General features: G+C 37.1%; 1 pseudogene; it reads left to right on the top strand.

Moving 5' to 3' along the window:
• The first annotated feature begins 4,028 nt into the window (after nucleotides 1-4,028).
• On the top strand, nucleotides 4,029-5,312 carry LOC114505421 (annotated as a pseudogene).
• The last annotated feature ends 1,090 nt before the right edge of the window (nucleotides 5,313-6,402 follow it).

Here is a 6,402-nt window from a genome sequence, read left to right as displayed (position 1 = left end):
TACTCCTGACAATTCAAGGCATTTTAGCTTCATACAGACACATCCGCAGTCTTCCATGATAGGCCATATAAAATTTAATTCTACTTTATTTTGAAACCTACTCCCCAAATACTCATTATCACTCTTATTACTGTGATTTTTTAAAAAGTCATTGGTGCCCTGGCTGGCGTAGCTCAGTGGATTGAGCTTGGGCTGTGAACCAAAGTGTCACAGGTTCAATTCCCAGTCAGGGCACATGCCTGGGTTGCAGGCCATGGCCCCCAGCAACCGCACATGGATGTTTCTCTCTGTCTCTCTTTCTCCCCCCCTTTCCTCTCTAAAAATAAATAAATAAAATCTTTTTTTTAAAAAGTTGTTGGTTATTTATTTATTTATTTGCATTGAATTGATTGGAGTGACATTGGGTAATAAAATTATATGCATCCCAGGTGTACCATGCTATAATACATCATCAGTATATTATGTTATGTGTTCACCACCCCAAGCTAAATCTTCCATCACCATTTATCCCTCCTGTACCCTCTTCTACCTTCCTCACCCCTCTTTCCCTCTGGTAATCACCATGCTGTTGTCTATATCTATAAGGATTTTTTTTTTTTTGCTTAATCCCTTCACCTTTCTTACCCAGCCCCGCAAACCCCTTCCCCTCTGACAGCTGTCAGTCTGTTTTCTGTATCTATGAGTCTGTTTGTATTTTGTTAGTCAGTTTACTTTATTCATTAGACTCCACATATGAGTGAAATCATATGGTACTTCTCTTTTTCTGACTGGCTTATTTCAATTAGCATAATAGTTGCCAGGTTCATCCATACTGTTGCAAAAGATAAGATTCTTTCTTTTTTGCAGCCAACTATTCCATTGTACAAATGTACCATAGCTTTTTTATCTACTCATCTACCGATGGGCACTTGGGCTGCTTCCAAATCTTGGCTATAGTAAATAATGTTGCAATAAACATAGGGGTATATTCTTTGAATCAGTATTTTGAGTTTCTTTGGATATATTCCCAGAAGTGGAATCACATGCACATGAATAATCATTGGTTACTTAAAGTTATCAACATGTTTGCCAATTTCTTTCCTGAATATAGCTTCTGGGACACTGATCCTTCTTTCTGGGTTTGATTTCCATCTCATTACATGAATTATTTGTGAATGGTCAACTCTCTTGGACTTTACTGGGGAAAAAAATCTTTATTTCACCTTTAGTCTTAATACATTGTAATGTGATTTTTCTTTTTTTAAAAAAAAAATTATTTATTTATTTTTAGAGAGAGGGCAAGGGAGGGAGAAAGAGAGAAAGAAACATCAATGTGTGGTTGCCTCTCACGTGGCCTCCACTGGGGACCTGTACCACAACCCAGGCATGTGCCCTGACTGGGAATCGAACTGGCGACCCTTTGGTTCGCAGCCTGCACTCAGTCCACTGAGCTACACCAGCCAGGGCATAATGTGATTTTTCAAAAAGGTTCCTGCTAGTCATTTGAACATTTTCAGACATTTAATTGCCTCTCAATCTCTTCTTTTTCTAAAACTCACATTAACATATATTGAGCATTCTCATGCTATTGCATGTCCTTTAAACTCTATTTCACAATTTCTCTGTATGAGCTGAATTTTTTTCTATGTGAGCTGAATTCTGGGTAAATATTTAACTTTATATTCCAATTCCCTAATTATTTCTTTAGTCATGTTTTATCAGAAGCTCAACTTGGCTCAGCTATGAATAGCATTTATATAGTCAGATTATTGAGCTAACTGAAATTATAATAAAACTATACTGGAAAAAATGGGTGTATAGGAAATTTTCATGTGTATGGTGAGGGTGAAGAGATCTGAAGGGAGTCAAGCCTGATTTAGGATAGTGGAAAATAATTAAATAATCCGTACAAATTTTAAAAGTAGCAATATAAGCATTTATTAAAGCCATAGAGATAAACACCAAAAAAATACAAATTAAGAAGTTGAAAATATTGCCTCTAAATTAAGGAAAATGGGTAATGGGGGCTGGGGAGAGGCGCTTGAAACTAATAGTCATAGTAAGTGTTGGATAGTACAGTATTTGACTCTTTAAATTACATACAGGAATAACTAATTTAAAAAGAAAGAAAACTAAAAGTTTTAAAAGGTGGATGAATGAAAATGAAACTGTTGGGAAGAGTTGTGCAGATTTAAAAGTCACATAAGAGGGATGAACAGACAGAACACAGAGGAACTTTAGGGCAGTGAAACTGTTCTGTGTGGTAGTGTAATGGTGGATACATGTCATACATTTGTCCGAACCCATAGAACGTTCTACACCAAGACTGAATCCAATGGAAACTATGGATCTGGGTGATTATGACGTGTCAGCGTAGGTTCATCTATTGTAACAAATGTACTGCTCTGGTGCAGGTGTTGATAATGGGGGAGCTGTGCAGGAGGAGTGGGATAGAGCAAGGGTACGTATATTGGAACACTCTGTACCTACCCCTCAATTTTGCTGTGAACCTAAAACTGGTCTAAAAAAATAAAGCCTATTTAAAAAAACTCAAATGAAAATGAGAATGTTACCCCAATTGTGACTTGAAAGTATAATAGTGCCCTGGCTGGTGTAGCTCAGTGGATTGAGCACAGGCCTGGGAACCAAAGGGTCACTGGTTCAATTCCCAGTCAGGGCACATGCCTGGGTTGCAGGCTAGGTCCCCAGTAGGTGGGCACATGAGAGGCACACACTGATATTTCTCTCCCTTTCTTTCTCCTTCCCTTTCTCTCTCTAAAAATAAATAAATAAATAAAATCTTTTTAGCCCTGGCTGGCATAGCTCAGTGGATTGAGCGCGGGCTGGGAACCAAAGTGCCCAGGTTCAATTCCCAGCCAGGGTACATGCCTGGGTTGCAGCCATAACCCCCAGCAACCGCACATTGATGTTTCTCTCTCTCTCTCTCTCTCTTTCTCCCTCCCTTCCCTCTCTAAAAATAAATAAATAAAATCTTTTAAAAAATAAAATAAAATCTTTTTTTTAAAAAAGAAAGTATAATAGCAAGGAAAGATGACATCCTCTAGATATTTTCAGTAAATTCTACACTTTTGCTGACTATGTATCTTTACCACCAATTTGCCATGTTCAAGTTTGTAAAAAGAAACCCCGCAATCTACATTTGTTTCTAAATCCCATACTGTAATTTATAAAGTTTGAAAAATATATAAGTACCAGTGGGAAAATTTTTGTTAATAAAATGGCTTGCTATTTTTACCTATTTTAATTTGAAAAATGCTAGTTAATATTTTTCTCTGTTTAGAAAAATAACATTTTCTTTTTTTTATTTATATATTTTTAGGGAAGGAAGGGGGGAGAGAGAGAGAGAGAGAGAGAGACAGGGAGAGAAACATCAATGTGTGGTTGCCGGGGGTTATGGCCTGCAACCCAGGCATGTACCCTGGCTGGGAATCGAACCTGGGACACTTTGGTTCCCAGCCCACACTCAATCCACTGAGCTACGCCAGCCAGGGCAGAAAAATACCATTTTCTCTTGTAATATATAATCTTCATTATATTTTTCCATTACCATTTATCCCCCTTATATCCCCCCAGCAATCACCACACTGTTGTCCATGCCCATGAGTCCTTTTTCCTTTTTGCTCAATCCCTCCACCCCGTAATCTCCCACCCCACTAGCTGCCATCTGTTCTCCATCTATGAGTCTGTCTCTGCTTTGCTTCAAAATAATATTTTTCTAATTATAGCAGCAAATAATTAATTTTGCTGGTAATGCAACAAATTTGGAGATACTTATCCACCATTAAACTGTTCTGTATACCTGCTTGGTTAAAATGACAACTTTTGCCCTGGCTGGCGTAGCTCAGTGAATTGAGCGCGGGCTGTGAACCAAAGCGTTGCAGGTTTGATTCCCAGTCAGGGTACATGCCTGGGTTGCAGGCCATGGCCCCCAGTGACCACACATTGATGTTTCTCTCTCTCTCTCTTTCTCCCTCCCTTCCCTCTCTAAAAATAAATAAAAAAAAATAAAATGACAACTTTCTCCCCAAAGTAGCAGAAGTGGATCATGGAGAAACAACAAGGTTGTTTCTAATAAATGACAATGAACTCTAATAAAGCGCCTGTTACAGTTGTTCTGGTAACTCACTAGAGGCTTGCTAATGAAAAACCGGTTCAGTTATAAGGTGAATAAGTTCTGGAGATCTAATGTACAGCGTGGTGACTATAGTTAACAAACTGTATTGTATACATGGAAGTTGCTATGGGAGTAGATTTTAAATGGTCTCACACATACACAAAAACGTGAATATCTGAGGTGATGAATGTGTTAACTCACCTCATTTCACAACATATACGTGTGCATGTGTGTGTATATATGTGTGTGTGTATATATATATATCTCAAAGCATCACATTGTACACATTAAACTTATACGTTATTTGACTAAATCTCAATAATACTGGAAAAAATATAAAGCACAAATCTGGCATTCTCCAAAAAGGAAGACATTCCATTCTTGAAAACAAAAGTGAGAAACTTGGTATTTGAGTGGTGGGTCCCCATGCACATTCGACATGCTTATTGAGAAGTGTTATTTCTGTTTGGGGCCCATACGCCCTGGCCATGGCATGATGTTCGTCTGCAACAATTGCAAGATGTTCAGGTTCTATAAATCCAAGTGTCACAAACACTTTAAAAAGGAGCACAACCTGGCCTTGGCTGGTGTGGCTCAGTGGACTGATTACCAGCCTGTGAAGCAAAGGGTCACCAGTTCGATTCCCAGTCAGGGCACAAGCCTGGGTTGCGGTCCAGGTCCCCAGTGGAGGCCACGTGAGAGGCAACCACACATTGATATTTCTCTCCCTCTATTCCTCCCTCCCTTTCCCTCTCCCTGAAAATAAGTAAATAAATAAAATCTTTCAAAAAAAAAGAAGCACAATTCTCACAAGGTCAAGTGGACTAAAGCCTTCTGTAAAACAGCTGGTAAAGAGCTTACAGTGGATAATTCATTGGAATTTGAAAAACATAGAAATAAAGCTGTCAAATACCAGCGAGAGCTGTGGAATAAAATGACGAAGAGAGTCAAAGAGATCAAACAGAAATGGCAGGTTAAATTTATAATGAACAGGTTGAAGAAAAATAAAGAACTATAGAACACTCAGGACATCAAAGAAGTCAAGCAAAATATTCATTTCATCCGGTCCCCTTTTGCACGCAAAGGAAAACAGCTGGAAGACAAAATGGTACAGAAACTAAAAGAGAATGTGGACATAGAAGTTGTTTCTGACGATCTTATTGTTTAACCATTTCTATGAGCACCTTGGAAAATCTCTTTAGAGACTTAGACATTTCGAGTTATTTATTTATTTTTTTACATAAGGCGACTAACATGAAAAGGTGATTAAAATTACGTCTCTTCTACATTGCTATCTGCAAAATATCAGATAATATGGATGCTAGGCCGCATCTCAGTGTTAAACCTTCACTCGTAGATTTACTTATGTAAACCATGACAGCTCTGTAAACACAAAGTGAATTGTGGTGATAAAATGATCATGCCATTTGGATAATGGCACCATTTATGTAATAACTAATGATAAAAATTCATGGCTACTGATACATAAAATGAAATTTGCTTTGCTGTAAAAATATCCTCTTTATTAACATTAGAGAAGGAGGGGTACATTTAAGGAACTAACAATCTGTATGATAATTAGCTTCAAGTACTAATATCTTTTGTTTTGATTTCAGTATTTCCCATTTTGGTTTATTAATATCTTTGAAGAACATAATGGCCTCATATATTGAAGCCTAATTCTCTTGGACTATTTTTACCTGTTTTAGCTGTTAGGATAGGCACTTGTGGGTGTTGGGGGTGAGAGCTGAATAGTCTTTCTGAAATGGCGCTTTGCTCTGTAATTTCCCCTCTGGAGAAAATTCTAACTTGAGATTCCTGGTAGAACGAGCTTTCTTTTTCCAGCTCAACAATGCGTTAGAAGCAGAGGAATCCAGAGCCTTTAAAATTTGTTTGTGTGCTTTTCTTTTAAAAAGTTAATTGGGGAAAAATTGAATTTATGGGTAGAATGTCTATACATTATTTGCACATAAAATCATTTCTGTAGTAAGTGCCTACATATTATTTAAAGGTATTAAAGATAAAATACCGATTACTTAGAAGAAAATAACTTCACTTCACCCATATGTGCTACTGAAGTAGGAGATATATTTAAAGAAAAATATATACTTAATACTTCATGTTTCTGTATTGTTACATTACTTATGAGTAACTATGATAAGAGTATTAAATAACTCAGTTTTTATATTTTTTAGGACAAAAGTTAAAATAAATGACAAATTCTGAGGGCTATATAATTATATAGTAATGGCTAAATTTTCACTTCAGTATTAGTAATAAAGTGGACT

Source organism: Phyllostomus discolor, chromosome X, assembly GCF_004126475.2.
Source record: "Phyllostomus discolor isolate MPI-MPIP mPhyDis1 chromosome X, mPhyDis1.pri.v3, whole genome shotgun sequence".
NCBI lineage: Eukaryota > Metazoa > Chordata > Mammalia > Chiroptera > Phyllostomidae > Phyllostomus > Phyllostomus discolor.
The sequence above is the reverse complement of the archived record's forward strand: the minus strand, read 5'-3'. Positions and strand labels throughout refer to the sequence as shown.